The sequence below is a fragment of the Lepidochelys kempii genome, chromosome 11 (genome assembly GCF_965140265.1).
Source record: "Lepidochelys kempii isolate rLepKem1 chromosome 11, rLepKem1.hap2, whole genome shotgun sequence".
NCBI classification, from domain to species: domain Eukaryota; kingdom Metazoa; phylum Chordata; order Testudines; family Cheloniidae; genus Lepidochelys; species Lepidochelys kempii.
In genome coordinates, this window is record NC_133266.1 from 43941010 (window position 1) to 43960020 (window position 19011).

A 19011-nucleotide genomic window follows, 5' to 3' on the forward strand; every position below is an offset into this window, starting at 1 on the left:
GCTACAGTTCTTAGCAGGAGAGAGAGAGCGAGGAGTTGTCAGGAAAGCTGCAGGTTACTTTGAGACAGTCGTCCCAAATGCATTAGAGGAACTGTAAAATCTGCCACAGAAGGAACGATGATCCATAGTCAGAAAAGTTACTGCAGCTTAAACAGAAAAACCCTTCTTGTTCAGGACTGCCATAGCCACAGTTTGCAAAAAAGTGCAGCTATTGATTAATGCAATGTAGTGTCAATTAGATGTACATTCCTGAGGTCTTCTATCTGTTGTAGCTTTGTCTTTCTTTTTTTTTTTTTTTCTTTTTTTCTTTCATTACATCAGGTATATTGCCCTGTAAATCGTGGTAGTGGTACCAGGAATAAAAAACAATTAAGGAATTTTTAACTTTTCAATATTTGTGTAGTTCAGTTTTTCCACATTTTAGTTCAGACTTTAACAAAAATAAAGAAATGTAGTTCAGGGTGTTTCTTGTTAATAGAGAAGATTGATGCATTTCTCAATTACCATTTTGTGTTAACTTTAACTGTAGAAACACCTGCTGATTTGCAGTCTTAAGGGGTCTAGTCTCAATGTATATATAACTCACATTGACATGAGTTATATATATATATATATATATATATATATATGCAAATAGAGAACATATGTTGCATAATAGTTTGTTTAGATGTATTAGGATTGAGTTATTTAAACTAGTGTTTGTGAATGATAGAATTAAGCTTACTTTCAAATGAAAATTTCAAATTACTTTTTGGTTTGTGCATATTTTTTAATTTGTAGTTCTGTATTACTTAGTGCTGGCTCTGCAAGAAAATAAGGCATGATAAATATTTTAACAAGACTCTCTTTAGCTACATTCAAACTGCCTCCAGTCTCATTTGGAGATATGTAGGGGATATCTGCAGTCTCTTGTTCAAGTTCTGGGTGAAGAGGAGATGGACTTGCTTTTACCTTTTTCAAATTCTTGTAAAGCTCAAAAGGGTGAAACTCAAGTGCCTATTACCATAGGGTATGAAGTTAGATATTTTTGTGGATGAAATTGTGCTTTGAAGAGAGCAGCCATGATGTCTTTCTCTTGAATTAACTATTTCATTTGAACCTGCTGTTGTAGTGAGAGAATAGGTATATGTTGTAAAACAATTTAATGGCTATATGCTTCCTTGTACACACCCTAGGCATTTTTTCTGGACACATCCTTCTGACTTGGAGCAAAGAGTAGCACAGGTATAATCCCTGACAGTCTCAGGTAATTCATTAAAAAGCCTCATGATGATGGGCAAACTGTCATAGTTCAAGTCATTTACTTCTGACGATATGGGTTCAAGTAAGGGATTTAGGGTTATTTGAAAATAAACTTGGTCATATTTTAGTGGCAGGAAATCTTTAGTTCCATTGTTTGGGCTAGATTTGATACCAGTGTCAGTTTGCTTAAGAGATGCCCATAATCAATTCAGATATGGGTGGTGGTGGTGTATTAAAGTGGAATACAAGCAGAATAACTGGATAGGTGACAGTAATGCTGAAAAAGATCTGGGGGTTATAGTGGATCACAAATGAGTCAACAATAATGCATTTGCAAAAAGGGCTAATATTCTGGGGAGTATTAACAGGAGTGTCTCCATGTAGGGTATGGGAGGGGAGAGAAGGATGGTGTTTATTACTCCTCTTTGCTTGGCACTGGTAAGGCCTCAGCTAGAGGATTTTGTGTCTAGTTCTGGATGCCACACTTCAAGAAAGATGTGGATAAATTGGAGAGTTAAGAGGAGAGCAACAAATAAAAGGCTTAGAAAACCTGACATATGAGGAAAGGCTAAAAACACTGGGCATGCTTAGTCTTGGGAGAAGAACATGGAAGGGGGACCTGATAAGTCTTCAGCAATATTAAGGGTTTTTACAAAAAGGATGGTAATAAATTGTTCTCAATATGTACTGAAGTTAGGACAAGCAGTAATGGGCTTAATCTGCAGCAAGGGAGATTTAGGTTGGCTGTTAAGAAATTCTGTTTAACAATAACAATAGTTGAGTTCTGGAATAGGTTTCCAAAAGAGGCTCTGGAAAATCCGCATCATTTAGAAGCCTTTTAAGAACATGTTGGACAAAAACCTATCAAGGATTGTCTAGGTTTACTTGGTCCTACCTCAGCACAGGGAAATGAAGTTGATGACCTCTGAAGGTCCCTTTCAGTCTGCCATTTTTGAGATTGTGGTATATAGCCCTAGCAAGTATGCTTAATGCCTTACTCTGAACCCCAAATTGAGGCACTGGTCATCCTTTCCTCTACTTGATTTGACTTTTCTCTCAACTCTGCCAGAGCAGTGCTTTCTGTCATACAGACCCAGAAGAGTAGGGATACAGTCAGTAGAAGAAAAACCCCAGACATTTGACAGTATGTGATGCTCGAATTGCTCTCACCTGTTTTCACCTCTGAGTCAATGTGCAGTATAAGGTAAATGCAATTCCAGCACAGGAATCCATCTTCAAAGATATTATGAAATGGCTTAAGTTACGACCAGTCAAACTACAATAAGTTACTATTTAAGAGGTTGTAGAAGAAATCAAGATTATTAAACAATGTTGCCAAACATTGTTATGGGAGTGTGTTCAAATTTCAGAATACTAAAGAAACAAGGAACACTGTCAAGGTTAGTAGGCACCAAACTGGATTTTTCTCCTCTGCTCAGGTTTTTTTCCTGTGGGAACGTTCTAAAATTTTTATCTGTAGTTTTATAAAAACCCCAATAGTCCAGTATCTGCATGAATCCAGACTATAGTAAAATGGCATGCATTGAGATGGGAGTTGAAAAGGTAGCACTTAGATTTAAATCACCTCCAAGGAGCTTGTAGAGAATGGCCAAACTTAAAAGATACATCAAATATGGCATCTGATCTGGATACTTTCAAAATTGTGGGTGAGTTCTGCAGTCACACAACATTTTAGATTACTCCTTGACTTGCATGTGCAAATTCTTGCTAACAAGGAGTTTGGGTAGTCTTGGATCTGCATCTGATTGTAGGAAAAGAATTAGGATGGGTTGAGGTAAAGTCTTGACAGTGTTCTTTTTAACAAGGCCTCTGTAGTTGCCCTGTAAAACTTACTACATTAGTTTCAAGATTGATTATAATCAAGACTCATTTGCAACTTTAAACAGTTGAAGTCTGCAAGTGAACTGTTCCTAAGTGGGTGGGGTAGCTTAGTTGTGGTATGCAATATGGAAAAGTGTAAGCTGTGAGACAGTGATTAACCAGCTTTAAGAACCTAGGATGTACTTCTTAGCAAAGTATGGATCAAAGGACTCAGACAGGACTTCAGCAGCCTATTGAGTATGGACAAGTCAGCATAATTAAAGAATGACAAGGCAGCGGCAGCAACAGCAGCTTCAACTTCCAGAGAAGTGAAGGCATAAGATACTGTGCTGATAGTGAGCAGCTTTCCAAAGGCTAGTTAAATCTGCTGAAATATCGAAGAAAGTCTAGCAAGAGTTCTTCACCTTTTGGAGCCTCCTTGAGTGATAGCCACTTGAGTTGACACAAAATCAATAGGTCTAGCATTTAGACCTGAAAGGAAGGGCAATGAGATAGGTAAGGTTTGCCTTTAAAAATTTTTCATGAATTAGAATAGTAGTGGTTTTTTTAAACAAGGTAAGAGTAATTTCTTTACATTGCAGGTTGAATGAGAAGCTGCTGCTTGACAAAATGAGGAATGTCTTGCATATCCTCTTCAGTTCAAAGGTTTCTGACTAGGTAAGACTTGTCATGTACAACAAGCATCTGATCATGACCCTTTAACTCGCTCCCTTCTAGATTTTTTTTTCCCCCTCCCCTCTCTCCTTTTTATTAACTTGAGTGAGCTTTTTTCCTAGATCGGAGAAAGAAGTATATTAGCAAATCACAGCATTTGCTGCCTTTTTAAGTTTTTTGTTTGTGGACATGAGCCTCCAAATTTCAGAATACTGTTTTGTTATAATCTACCATCTGCCTTAAGCAAGAAAGTAGAAACAGATGGTATGAGCTGGATCAGAAGGAACAAACCACTTCTCAGAATTAAAGATATTTTTGGGGGGGCGGGTTGAAAGCAGTTCTGTATAATTCATTTCTCAACTCTGTCTTGCAATAATATGTGGATCAGTAATTGAGCAGCGGATAAAAGTCTTCCCGCTGTTAAGAGAGCTTCTAAACAACCTTTTGACCACCATTCAAAATAATCTTTAACATGGTGACTGTAGAGTAATGCAGATGAAAGCGTTCCTCCTATTAACGAGAACAATGATCTAACCCTTTGCAAAAGTCTAGGCTCATTAACGACATTAGTAATTAGCAAAGGAAATGACACATCAGGATATGTAGGTTCAGTCTCATTTTTCTAGCTCTTGCAGTTTTTTCCTTAGAATGTCCTATAACAAGTAGGGATCACTTAAAGTGGATTTTAGCTCAAAACAATGCTTTTATTTATTTGGGGACAGAACAATAAAATAACTTGTTCTCTCTAAGTTGCACACCAGTCCTTGACTCTTGGACGCTTGCTGGGTTGGTGTTTTGTTTTTTTTTCTTTTCCCTGTGTTCATCTCTCTAGATCTGAAGCTGTCATGGTGGGGAATGTTTCTGTTGTAGCCCTTTTTTACACTGGAGTCTAGGACCTGTTTTTATTTAAACTTTTCAGTCAGATAAAGTAAAAGTAAAAACTAGTTGATATTTTAAGACTTTGAGTGAACAGTCGAGTTCAAGTACAACGCAGCCGGTATTGTCTGCTTAAATTGCACTAAAATGAAAAATTCAAATGAACACATTTCACTTAAACAGTTTTAGTTGTGAAGTGTTCATATATGGATTTTCATTAGTGCTAGAATCCCACCAGTTGAGTCCTGTCAGCACCTGCCTCTGAGCACCTAAAAATCCAACCTTTGAAAACACAGTGAATCATTGTTAAATTTTTTAGTTTTCATTGACTCATTTGATCTCTAGTAAAGATTTTTTTCTACAGTCAAACTTATTTTAGATGGCATGTTTGTAAACACCATGAAAATTTCACTTAATTATCATTCATTTAATTTGTAATCATGCACTATTTTCCCTCACCCTAGGTTGAGCCAAGGTTGAAAAGGTAGCTTTGTGTACTGAGGCAGAAGGCTGCATCCTTGGTGCATGCTTTCTTAGCCGGAGGTTGAAAACTGCTAGTGCCTGCCTGCTGTAACCTTCCCTACCCTGGCTAAGAGGAATCTCTTCTGAATGCACATGATAAACAAAGGGTCACTTTCTAGATTAGTTTCAGAATAGCAGCCGTGTTAGTCTGTATCCGCAAAAAGAAAAGGAGTACTTGTGGCACTTAGAGACTAACAAATTTATTCGAGCATAAGCTTTCAGTGCATGCATCCGATGAAGTGAGCTGTAGCTCACGAAAGCTTATGCTCAAATAAATTTTAGTCTCTAAGGTGCCACAAGTACTCCTTTTCTTTTTTCTAGATTAGATCATCCATTGATTTGCTGCAGCCTGCCTATAACATCTTCAGGTGCTAAGAACGTATGGGGTATCTAGGTATACAGTTCCAGGAAAGTATTTAGTTCAGTTGTAAGATTGATATATTGGTGGTTCTTCCGATGACTCCAGAAAATAGCTACAAAACATCAGTCTTTTCTGTAGATTTACGTGCTTTGGAGGTCTTCTTAATATTTTAAGTGTAAAGCTTGGATATCAGAGTTTCTGAAATTAGTGTCTCAATATGGATATATAAAATATTGAACGAATTTACTTCTGCTTACTGTCTTCCAATTCTTTGTTTTTAGTTTCATCAGACAAGGAGATGAACAAATTACCTTAAAGAAAAGTTGGACAGATGGTATACCTGAATATCTGAACTTCCAGGTAATATTTACATAGGCACTTTAAAGAGTGAGGATTGTCCTGTTTTCATGACCAGCACTTTCCTTTCTCCAAACTGGGATCCGCTTCAGATATTGGAACCAATTTACTTGGTGCAGTTGCTGAATTAGCAATAGCTGCCATGCTTGTGAACAAAGTAACTGCCATACCAGTTTCTAATTGGTTGCTTTGTAAAGTACTTTAGGATACCAAGAGTGTGAAATTTGCTAGATAAAATCAGCTTATAATAGAGAGAATAAATCTTAATTTTCTGTCCTTCCTATCCAGGATAAAGAGTTACAAGGCATTTTTTCCTACATTGCAACTGTAATGGGAAATTTCATTAAATACTTAAAAGTATGAAAACTTTTCAATAAGTGTATATATTTTTAAATGTCCCCTCCATTCTGTGTGTGTGGACTGTCCTGTTTCCCAACAGGGACCCAGTTTGATGTAGAGTGAGACTGAAATTTGGTTTGCTGCTAGAAACTTTGGAAATCAGTCTGAACGTTTTTAATTAAACTGGTTATCTTATAGTGCAACTTTGAAACAGTCTGGTTTCCAGTACTTTAATGGTTGGAGGGAAAGATTGTAGTCCTGCATCAGAATGTCACAATGCCTTGGCTTACTGTCTCTTGGCTATATGTTTAAGACACTTTAAATGTTGTTTTATTCATTGTACAGTCTGGAGTATTCCTTTAAATATCAATCTGATCCCATTTATCACCACTTGTATTTTTAAAATATGCTTAAAAATATGGTAGTGATACCAAGACAGTCTGGGGTGTGCTAACTTTCTAATGTATCTGATTCTTTTTCTACTGTGGATGCTGCAGGTTGACTCCTGTACCTCTAAGATAACTTTTTCCTGAACTCAGTGGTGCAAGTCTATCCATCGTAGAAGAACAATGACCCTTCCATAGAGGATAATGTCACAAGATTTGAAAACAGAAATTAAATCTATAATTAAAATGTCAGATAAAGGCTTAAAGGGTGGTAATGTAGTGAAACTTTACAGCTTGCATTCAAACAAGGTTTAGAAAAGAACATCCATAAATGTTAACTGTGTATATCAAAGTATTGTCAATGCATATATATGAATTAAAATATTTCTCATTTTCTGTACAAGAATGAGCTGTAAATTGTCATGACTTTTAATTTTTTTAATAAAGTTCTTTTTCGAGCATATAGTGTGTCAGTAAGATCTTTTGTTGAGTCTTCCTATAGTACTGTAGAAGACTGAGTAATTGGATTTAGAGCCATTAAAAGGATGCCTGTGGCCAGAAGCAACCCTTCTAATGCTAGTTGACTTGAATGAAATGTGTGGTCTTAAGTCAATAAAGTTCCTAGTCCAGCGTTCGCAGCACTTGGAACTGGAGGAGTTGACCAGGAAATGAATTGAATCTGCATGGAGATTTGAGACTATAGTAGGTCAGTGTTGTGTAACACTGGCAGGGTTGCATAGGAAAACTTGCACTGCCACTGCCCTTGTAACTTGTATTCCCCAGACTCGCACCTTGGGAAGAAAAGGCTTTGTGTTCTTAGGCTATCTAGTATTTTCATGTGTGCTGAAATCACCCTTTAAACTGGAAAGCTGTGCATGTGGCGGTTTTGTGGCTCTCTGAGCTCAGCTCTTAATGTTTTTTAGGAGAGATGAGGTAGGACTTGTTAAGGTCTTGTGTTAAACCTAACTTGCTAGAAACCCTCCCCCCAGATTTCTTCCGGGGATTGAGCATGTGATTCTCCCCACTCCTCTACCACGTCTTGGCATAACCATCTGTTAGCCCTGGGGTTCTCAAACTGTGGGTCGAGACCCCTTAGAGGGTCATGAGGTTATGTGGGAGGTTGCGAGCTGTCAGCCTCTCCCCGAAACCCCACTTTGCCTCCAGTATTTGTAATAGTGTTAAATATATATTTAAAAAAATTATAAGGAGGGGGGTCACACTTGCTATGTGAAAAGGGTCACCAGTACACAAGTTTGAGAACCACTGTGCTAGCCAATTGATAATAGGACAAATGATGACCATACTTGGGGAGGGGAGAATAATTACCACCATTTAAATGCTGGTCCAGTGCCAAGCAGCTGTGGATACAATTGTAACTTTGTGGGAAGTAAGGAAGGACCATCTTTTCTGCACAAGTTCAGAGAGCTTTGATAGATGTGAGGGCTTAAGTGCTGAGAGAATGAACATATATGTTATGGTCCCTCAAAGCAGCCTACACAGGAATAGTACGCTCTCTTGGTGTAGTTACAGTTGTAACTAGCACAATTTATGTAGTAGTAAATATTACGTCAAATATCCTTAAACTCTTAAAGTACAGATTCCATATCTGAAGCTGTTTTGTTTCTTCACAAAAATGCTAATTTAGTAGTGTTTATAATGAATTTTGGGTGAATGTAGCACTGGAAGCAAACTAGAGTTACAAGATAATCAACTTTACCATTTATAAAATGGTCCTTAATTGTTTTAGTTGCCTAACACTTTCTATTCTAAGTCTTTTGTGACTTCTCATATCTCTGTTTGCATTGGGCTTCTAAAATGCACCCAGGAGAATGTCTTCCAGGTAAGGTGCCTTTTCCTTTTGTATGCAGAGGTGTTGTAGCCATGTTAGTCCCAGGATATTAGAAAGAGAGGTGGGTGAGTAATATCTTACTGGACAAAACTGTTGGTGAGAACAAGCTTTTGAGCTACCCAGAGCTCTTCAGGTCTGTGAAAAGGTACTGTCACAGCTAAAAGACTAGATTGAATAGACTGTTTAGCATAAGTAGGTGGTGCACATTCTAACAGGGACTACTATGGGTGAAATGAGACAAGCACTATGTTCTTGAATAAACTCTCAGAAACATGACAACCACAACATATCACCTGTGAGTGAATGCTTTTGCACAAACCAGTCATTCTATATTTGATTTGTCAGTCCTCATCCTCAAAGGAAACCTGCACAACACCTTCCACCTATGAGCCTGAGAGCTTAAATTCATTACTCTGCTAGACACTAAACAGCATGGACAGAACAGACACTTGATTTATCTTACTACCATCTGTAACCCTTAACTCCCACCACCAATAACTGGAGAGGGGCTAACTGGCTGCTTCACCTTGAGTGGTCCCTTGAATTGTTACTACTTACGCTTAATCTGCTTCACCTTGCATTTAGCTGACACAGTGCAAGTATATTTCCCAGACCTGAACAAGAGCTCTGTGTAAGCTCAGAAGCTCTCTCCAGTAGCAATTGGTCCAATACAAGATAGGTGAGGTAATATGTTTTTGCCTCTAACATGCTGGGAACAACAGTGCTAGAACAATATTTCATAAAGACACTACTAGTCAACTATTTCAGAAGGCAGTGCTGTTCTGCTTCTACCATGCTAAATCATCTGATAATAGCTTACTGCATTCACCATAGTATGATCACTATTCCAACCTCTGTCATAGTATATGCATTCCCTGTTTAGGCTGAAGAAATGTAGGCAGTGGCAGTACAAAGGGACAAACTTGGTGTGTTACTTGTGTGCCCCCACCCCATACTGTTAGGGGTAAGAGAAGGATCAAATAAAATTCAAGGTAAAAGTTAAAACAAGTTATTTGTTATGGAGGTGTCAATCATATGCAAAAGAACTCTAGCACTGTAAAGCATTAGTTTAACATCTTATGTCTGGGAAGTCACAGCATATTTCCCCTATCCTTATAGAACTTTCTGATAGTTTAAATAATTCAAGATGAGTTCTGACAACACTAAATTTCTTTAAGAACCTATTTTTAATTCAGTTATCTATGCTGTAAACTCTTAAACTTTCTTCCTATAGTTTAATTAACTACACTCAGAAATACCAACCCTCAATTTTCCTCAATTTTTTTTAAACATAAAATTACTAATTCAGGCTTACATCTACTAACTTTACAAGGCCTATAAAATTGGGACTGGTATGGAGAAAGTGAATGAGGAAATGTTCTTTACTCCTTCACATAACAAAAACCAGGGGTCACCCAATGAACTTGGACAGTAGGTATAAAACAAAGGGAAGTACTTCACACCATGCACAGTCAACCTGTAGAATTCGTTGCCAGCAATGTTGTGAAGGCCAAAACTATGAGGTTCAAAAAAAAAAAAAAGGTGATCTTGGTGTCCCTAACTGCTGATTGCCAGAAGCTGGGAGTGGATGATAGAGTGGATCACTCAATAATTGCATGTTCTTTTCTTTGCCTCTGAAGCACCTGTCATAGGCCACACTCAGAAGACCGGATACAGGGCTAGATGGACCATTGGTCTGACCGCTCTGTCTGGTTTTGTGTACATACATTTATATGTCTCACTATCACTCAGGTCTAGTTAATATAGTAATCAGCACTGCAGCTGCAGGGGATGACAGTTTTAGACTGTAGTGAGGGCCTGAGGAGGCAAGCTGCAGCAACTTTGAGTGGGTTGAGGTGCTGCTGGATTCACCACCCAAGCCACAGACTGTATGTTGTGCTCTACCACCCTCTCTCCCCCGGACCCTGCTGTGCTATGTTAATGCACTCTTTAGTATCTAGAGTAGGAGTGGCCAACCTGAGCTGGAGAAGGAGCTAGAATTTACCAATGTATTGTTGCCAAAGAGCCAGAAGTAATACTGTCAGCTTCCTTTCTCTGCCCCCCCCCCCCCCGCCCTGCTCCCAAGGCCTCCCACCCACCAGCAGCCCTGCCCATCAGCACCTTCCCCTCCCTCCCCACACCTCTTGGGGGGAAGGGAGAGGAGGGAGGGCACAGCACACTACGGGGAGGGGGCGGGAAGGGGTGGAGTGGGGGCAGAGCCAGGGGTTGAGCAGTGAGCACATTGGAAAGTTGGCATCTGTAGCTCCAGCCCTGGGGTTGGTGCCTATACATGGAGCCGCATGTGGCTTTGGAGCCACAGATTGGCCACACCGATCTAGACCGTGCTAGGAAGATCCACAGGAGGCAGAACACAATGTGCAGCCTGTGTCTTGAGCGATGAATCCAGCATTTCAAACCCCCTGACAATCTGGCTTTCCACTTATCAGACCCTCACTGCTCTCTGCAGTGGAGGAGGATCTGGAGAGGGAATATGACAGCAGAAAGGAGATCCAGGTTTGAGCCTAGCTAGGGTAATTAAGGGCCCTAGGCAGCATAGGAGGGTAGCTTTCCTAGGGTCAATTCATCCCTTCTCCCTGTTTGGGGGGAGGGGGAACTCTGGGGTGAAGGGAAGGGCAGGCCCCCTTCTCCACAGACAGAGGAGAGATGTCCTATTTTCTGAGGGTGGGGGTCTAGCAACCTCTTTTGTTTTTCTCCTAAGCAACCCTAGAAGTGTCAGAACAAGGCTGGCATCTTTGCTAAATCTTGGGACCAAGCTACCGCTGAAGAAATTTTAGGATTAAGTTTACGCCTCAGCAAGGCTAGCACATAACTTCTTCAAAGAGTTGTCCTTTCAAACTAGCCCTCCCTCCTCCCCCCACCGTTCTGAAGGGGAGTGAGGCCACAAGCAAGGACTATAAATGTTGCACCCATGCTTGGCCTGGCATTTGATATAGCATGAGAAACGGCACTAAACTATGGGCTTCTATGGTAATGACAATTTTGACCTGGGTTTTGACCTGTAGGTGGGAGTATTCACATAGTTTTGATTGATCAGAAAAACAAAATGCCTTTTCTAGGATCTGAAACTTTATTTTCATAATTACTTTCTGCGGACTCCCTTAGACATAGTCTGTGGATCCCCAGAGGTTCACAGACCAGAGGTTGAAAACTACTGTGCTATGTCCTCAATTGCTGCACCACTACCCCACTTGGAAGTGCAGCAGAAATGTTTCCTGCAGATCAATGAGGCCATAGTCCCGACAGATAACTTTGTGGGAATAACATTTAAGCCACCCTTTAGCAGCAGAAACACCTCATTCGCAAGCTGGAAAGAGGCTGTCCCAAACTGTGAGTGGAACTGATGACACCCCTAAAAACACATAGACCAGAAATAAGCTTCCTTGTGCTATCCCCACCATGCTTCCAAAAATGACTCATTACTTGCTAGGATATAAAAAAGACTCCACACAGCACAGGCAGGGTTTGTATTATTCTCTCTGCACCAGACATACTGGAGACATGATGGAAATGCAGGCAAATTGATCGGCTGCAGCAGGTAATCAAATCAAGGAAATCTGCATACCTCCACCTATAATCAACACATTTCTCTGGTCACTGACTTCTCAACCCAGGACTTCCTGAATTCTTTGATTCCCCTCATGCTGCTTTGTATCTGAGGATAACCCTTGGAAGTGGTGTAGGGAGCAATCCAGGGCATGTGGCCCAGTAAAACTCCTTCCCTGCTCCCCTCTTACTTCAGGACAGGGAGTACTTTAGTATAGCCCTTTTCAGGGCACACTCTACCCCCCAGCCAGCTCTGTGGTGTACCCACTCTGCTCCATTTGCTCACAGTGGACAACGGGGGGGGGCGGGGGGGGGATATGATGCATACAGACCTTGTTCTTCCACACCTGGAGCCACAATAGGTTTGTCTTAAGGTAAAAAAAATCATGTGAACATACCCACTGGCCTTACTCCCCCAAACAGCTGTGTAGTTTGAGGGGAAAATATATCCCTTTATTTTACTTTCTCCACAACACATGTCCAAAGGCACCTGGGCCCCTTATCACAAGTAAAACCCATACATTAAACAAGGCAGCATCATGCCACAGAGAGACTGGGCAAGACTGCAAAACTATGTAATACAAATACAAGAGCTATTGGGCTTGACAGTATTCACTTACATGGGAGAGAAGAATAATTCCCTCCACTGCTGGAGTTATGGAGTGATGTTCTTTGGCCTGTGTTATGCAGGAGGTCAGACTTCATGATTATAGTGGTCCCTTCTGGCCTTTAAATCAGAAATTTAATAGTGAATCATCCAGTGGTGCTTTAAAGAATGTACCATATCCTGCAGCAGAGAGGGGTTATTCTGGGGGTGAAAACCCCAGTTCTTGCCCTAAGGGTTCTCTTAGGGCCACAGTTCTGATTGCATCAATCTCAGTTGTCATAAGGGAATCAGCATTCCCATAAGAAAACTGCTCCTAATATGGTTTACATACCAAAAGCTGAAGCTTGAGGTGCACTTATTGTTTTCTCAACAACCATAACAATGTATGGTTCTCACAGTCCTGACCCATGGACCAAGTTATGCTAAGCTTATGAACAGTGTTGTCAAGTCTCACGATATTTGGTGGTTCTTTTCAGCACAGTTCTGATGAAGTGAGCTGTAGCTCACAAAAGCTTATGCTCAAATAAATTGGTTAGTCTCTAATGTGCCACAAGTACTCCTCTTCTTTTTGCGAATACAGACTAACAGGGCTGTTACTCTGAAACATGAATAAAGTAAGTTTCTAGCCCTCATGGTTGCAGAGAAAAGTTTGAAAATGTAACTTGAATGTATTCCAACAGCTTAGAAACCAGAAGGCAAGTAAAATTAACCCAAAATGTATTATTAAAAGTCCTGTAATTTGGGGGTGGAGGGGGAAGGGAAGAGCTGATTTATGATTTTTGCATGCTTGACTTTGGTCCTGTTCAATGAATAACTTGTCTGAAAGACGTGAACACTGAGATCCTCACTCCTGCTCTGGCTCTTTTAAGCTAAGTAAAAGCTGACGTAGCTAGGGTGACCAGACAGCAAATATGAAAAATCGGGACAGTGGGTGGGGGATAATAGGAGGCTATATAAGAAAAAGACCCAAAAATCAGGACTGTCCCTATAAAATCAGAACATCTGATCACCCTAGACATAGCACAAAGGGCCATAAAATCTCCAGTTCCAGACAGGGGAAGATTCTCCCAGAACGGGCACTGAAGAGCGAGCCATAAGGCTGCCTTTCATGGACACCTTGCAAGCTGTTGTGTAGAACAGTGGTTCACAACCAGTGGTCTGGGGACCCCTAAGGGGCCATGAGCATATTTCAGGGGGTCCACCAAGATAAACCAGAGAGCAAGGCCGGCATTAGACTCGGGGCCCAGGGCAAAAAGCTGAAGCCCAAACCCCACCACCCAGGACTGAAAGGCGAAGCGCAAGAAACTTAACTTCACGGGGCCCCCTGTGGTATAGGGCCTTGGGCAATTCATAGAATCATAGAATATCAGGGTTGGAAGGGACCCCAGAAGGTCATCTAGTCCACCCCCTGCTCAAAGCAGGACCAATTCCCAGTTAAATCATCCCAGCCAGGGCTTTGTCAAGCCTGACCTTAAAAACCTCTAAGGAAGGAGATTCTACCACCTCCCTAGGTAACGCATTCCAGTGTTTCACCACCCCCTTAGTGAAAAAGTTTTTCCTAATATCCAATCTAAACCTCCCCCACTGCAACTTGAGACCATTACTCCTCGTTCTGTCATCTGCTACCATTGAGAACAGTCTAGAGCCATCCTCTTTGGAACCCCCTTTCAGGTAGTTGAAAGCAGCTATCAAATCCCCCCTCATTCTTCTCTTCTGCAGGCTAAACAATCCCAGCTCCCTCAGCCTCTCCTCATAACTCATGTGTTCCACCCCCCTAATCATTTTTGTTGCCCTTCGCTGGACTCTCTCCAATTTATCCACATCCTTCTTGAAGTGTGGGGCCCAAAACTGGACACAGTACTCCAGATGAGGCCTCACCAATGTCGAATAAAGGGGAACAATCACGTCCCTCGATCTGCTAGCTATGCCCCTACTTATACATCCCAAAATGCCATTGGCCTTCTTGGCAACAAGGGCACACTGCTGACTCATATCCAGCTTCTCGTCCACTGTCACCCCTAGGTCCTTTTCCGCAGAAGTGCTGCCTAGCCATTTGGTCCCTAGTCTGTAGCTGTGCATTGGGTTCTTCCGTCCTAAGTGCAGGACCCTGCACTTATCCTTATTGAACCTCATCAGATTTCTTTTGGCCCAATCCTCCAATTTGTCTAGGTCTTTCTGTATCCTACCCCTCCCCTCCAGCGTATCTACCACTCCTCCCAGTTTAGTATCATCCGCAAATTTGCTGAGAGTGCAATCCACACCATCCTCCAGATCATTTATGAAGATATTGAACAAAACTGGCCCCAGGACCGACCCTTGGGGTACTCCACTTGATACCGGCTGCCAACTAGATATGGAGCCATTGATCACTACCCGTTGAGCCCGACAATCTAGCCAGCTTTCTACCCACCTTGTAGTGCATTCATCCAGCCCATACTTCCTTAACTTGCTGACAAGAATACTATGGGAGACCGTGTCAAAAGCTTTGCTAAAGTCAAGAAACAATACATCCACTGCTTTCCCTTCATCCACAGAACCAGTAATCTCATCATAAAAGGCTATGAATTGCCTAAATTGCCCATCTTGTTACCCTCAGCACTGACCCTGGCTTTGAATCTACTTGATATGCAGAAAAACAGTTGTTATGGCACTGGTGGGTTATGGAATTTTTATAGCATGTTGGGGGGCCTCAGAAAGAAAGAGGTTGAGAACCCCTAGTGTAGAAGGCGTGCTGGGATAGAGGCATGGCCAACAGCACCATGGAGATTACAGACAGCTCTCTGGCCTATTGGGGCAGCCTGGGATGGCTACCATTACTTAGGACCCTGTGGCTGTTTAAGTTACACCTGCGCCTCTCCAGCCCTGGGAGCAGCCTAGAATCAAGAGGGCACAAAGGTGTCCTAAAATCACCGTCACAACCTAGGATTCTTTGTTTTTGTTTTTTTGTGGGGAGGGAAATTACACTATTTCTGTGCTGTATCTCCTAAAAAGTGAGAGTCTTTGTTATTTATGATACGTAAAAAGTGTGCTCAATGCTTTACAAACATACAGAAAATGCCTAGGTCCAAGGAGCGTATACTTTAAATAGATACAGGCTGCCTGAGTGCTTGATATTATATCCTGAACGTGTCAGTCCTTTGCATTCTATCTTGAGATTTTCTATAGTGCCCAATCATAGTATTCACCAAGAATAAAGTTTTGCAATGTTGCCAACTATCCCAAGTTTACGTTGTCTGAGGCCGTATTGCCAACTTCAAGCAATCAAAAATCATCAGATTATTAAAAAAAAATCAAACCATGTTATTTACTCTTTTCTGTTGACTTTTTAATTCCCGTCTATTAGGGTTACCATATGTCCGTATTTTCCCGAACATGTCTGGCTTTTTGGTTCTTAAATCGCCATCTGGGAGGAGTTTTTAAATATCTAAAAACATCCAGGATTTTGCCATTATTATTCTTCCCCAAAGAAGAGTTGATCATTCACGAAAGAGACTGAATGCTGATCATTTGAGAAAGAAAGTGAATGCTGATCACTCAAGAGAGTGCCCGCTTTTCCCCCCTAGCTCCCAGCGCTTGCACCACGAAACAGCTGTTTTGCATGGCTGGAAGGGGGGGAAGGAGGGGAAACAAGGCGCGCTCAGGGGAGGAGGCGGGGCTGGGGCGGGGATTTGGGGAAGGGGTCCAATGGGGCAGGGAGGGGGCAGAATTGGGGCGGGGACTTTGGGGAAGGGGTTGGAATGGGGGTGGAGAAGGGGAGGAGTTGGGGCAAGGCCAGGGGCACATGAGCAAATACTCCCCCTGTGGAGTGTCCTCTTTTTTGAATGTTCAAATATGGTGACTCTACCGTCTATTCTTCTGCCAATGTGTGCGATATTTTTAGATTGGAAAGTCAACCTTTAATGCACACAGAAATCCACACCTCTGCCTGGTTTAGGGTGACCAGATGTCCTGATTTTTTAGGGACAGTCCCGATATTTGGGGCTTTGTCTTATATAGGCGCCTATTACCCCCCCTCCCTGTCTCGATTTTTCATACTTGCTGTCTCGTCACTGTAGCCTGGTTGCTCAGTTATAAACTCCATTTATCTTCTCCTGAACCCTAAGATAGGGGAATTCCATTTCCTATTACTGTCTTAACTCTCCCCCCTCTGAGTTTTTTTCCTTTAATAAAAGAAGAACTGGATGGGAGATAGTTTGAGAACCACTGACCTAATTAATGCATCATGATTCACACTCTCACACAGAACTTTCATTACTTTTTAGGGTTGATGAGTTACAGATACACATATAAAATAACTTTAAACATATCAATCATTCATATAAACAATGATGTCACCGTAAAAACAACATGGGATTGGTTTAGTATTTTGCAAGAAGCAACACTTCCCTGCCCTTTCCCCAAACTGCACACACACTTCTCCTAAACCCCTGCAACCCCTAAAACTACCTCCTGCTCCCCCTTCACCTTTCACAGTGCCTCTGCTGCTCCTCACAGCCCCTATTGTCCTCTCTAGCCCCCCCTGCCTGTGGGACGGGTTCAATCTTTCTGAAAATGGGTGGGAGGTGGAAGCCAACTTTATGAAAGGCAGCCATTTACCTTTTTAAAGAAGAGAACTGGATTTCTGTCTCTTAAGAGCTTTGTGCACAGGTTGTTTAATTAGCTGGTGGCAACAGCTGATTTCCTTTTTTTAATGAAGGGCAGCCATTTTGGTGGCTTCACCCCATTGACAATAATAGGAGATGGTGGCCATTTTGAATAAGGGAAAATTAATGAGTTGTCACCTGTCATCATGTGTTCGTGGGACGGAAAAGAAAAACCCAGAACAGCGAAAATTGCGAGAGCTGGTAACACAGCCGGAGCCCAGTCTGCCAGGGAGCTGAGCCCTGCTGGGGGTTGGCGGAAGCCCCACCGCCCCCAATTGACTGGCTGCCCCGCTTGCCCTACTCCTGGCACCAAGCAGCCAATCAGAACTGCTGCAAGAAGAGTGCACGGGCTTACTCTCCCCCTCCCCCCTGAGCAACCTGAAGCCTTCTCTGGCGGGGCTAAGGCGTCCTCCGCTCCCGCTCCTTTCCTGTGAGCAACAGGAGAGTTCCTCTGCTCCTCTCCCCACAGAACCTGGCCTGCACAGGGGCAGCCCTAGAGGCTGGCCCCCTTGCCTGGTTGTGGGAGAGGAGGCCCCACTGCCGACCCCCAGGCCTGGGGTGTGTGTAAAAAACTTAGTAGAAGCAGAGGTGAGGCTGGGGGGCTGAACGGATGGCAGAGTGGTCAAGGTAGTTGTAGGAGGTGGGCTGATGGGTTGACTAGGAGACAGATGTGGTTTGGAGATGGGGCTACAGGATTAATTGCTGGTCAAGAGATGGGCAGATGTGGAGGTGGGAGCTCCTGCATTGGGGGCCAAAATCACCTTACCCAATGAATCTGAGAGAGCGAACGCACACACACACACACAAACCCACAGTAGTCTTTGCTTAAAGAGCACTCAGGATTTTTTGGCCAGTCTCATTATTTTTGATTGCTTGAGTTTAGCAAGAATGGTTTGCGTTCTGGGTTACCATGCTAGCTCAGTCTGTGTGTGTATGGGGGGATGGGGGGTTTACACCCCTAGACAACCTCTGAGGGGACATAGGATTGGAAGTAACACTGCAAGGTGGAGTGAGCAACACCAGCAGCAAGAGGAGAGCTGCCTCTACACACTCTTCCAGTAATATACATGTGTTATATTATTGAGCTTGTGCCACTATCATTATTCCAAGGACTCTGCCAACTTGTGCTAAACCACAAGAAAGAGACCATGAGGTCATGCAACAGCATCCCCCTGGCCTTTCACTTTTTTGGTATCTATATATAAAAGGAGTCTGGAACATTAAAAACAATCACAAAATCCATAAAGAAGTTGACTTTATGAGGATTTAGATTATGGTGCCAACAACAAGTTGGTATTTTGCATTTTATGAAAAGTGCTGAATGACAAATGTTTAGTATGACACGTGACTCAAGTATAGTTAAAAACCTGAATCTGTGCAAAGATTACCTTCAAAAGGTTAATGCACCAGCACCACTTTACAATCAGACTAAATAAAAAATGGATTTTCCCTCCCAAAGATGCAGAATAACTGATAACAGATAAGTATAGGTCTGAACAGTTGTCACTGTAAAGGAATAGTATAGATGTGTTTCAAAATTCAGATGATGTATTTTGTATATTTACCACTGTGATCTGAGTCCCATCCGTAAGCGTTGATGTATAATTGAACAATATTCCTTATTTGCCCCAATTCTTTATAAGTCATACTTTCAAATTCTACAGTGCTCTCTATTTAATAGAGCAATAAGTCCCAAGTAGTGAATGCATTTGGCAGCTGTAATGTAAGTGATCAGCGTGCTACAGTTTTCTATGAAGTATGAATTAACA

At 41.9% G+C, this 19011-nt stretch overlaps 1 protein-coding gene across 6 annotated transcripts in view; it reads left to right on the top strand.

Moving 5' to 3' along the window:
• Nucleotides 1-5857, top strand: part of HNRNPA3 (heterogeneous nuclear ribonucleoprotein A3) — a 22715-nt gene extending 16858 nt beyond the window's left edge. For 4 of the 6 annotated variants that reach the window (XM_073305958.1, XM_073305959.1, XM_073305957.1 and 1 more), the window contains one exon: nucleotides 1-3006. The gene's annotated coding sequence lies outside the window, so the exon portion shown is untranslated. Of the gene's footprint in view, nucleotides 3007-3665; nucleotides 3742-5778 lie in introns of those variants that run through there. The other 2 variants (XR_012154304.1, XR_012154303.1) reach the window with 1 other exon arrangement.
• The last annotated feature ends 13154 nt before the right edge of the window (nucleotides 5858-19011 follow it).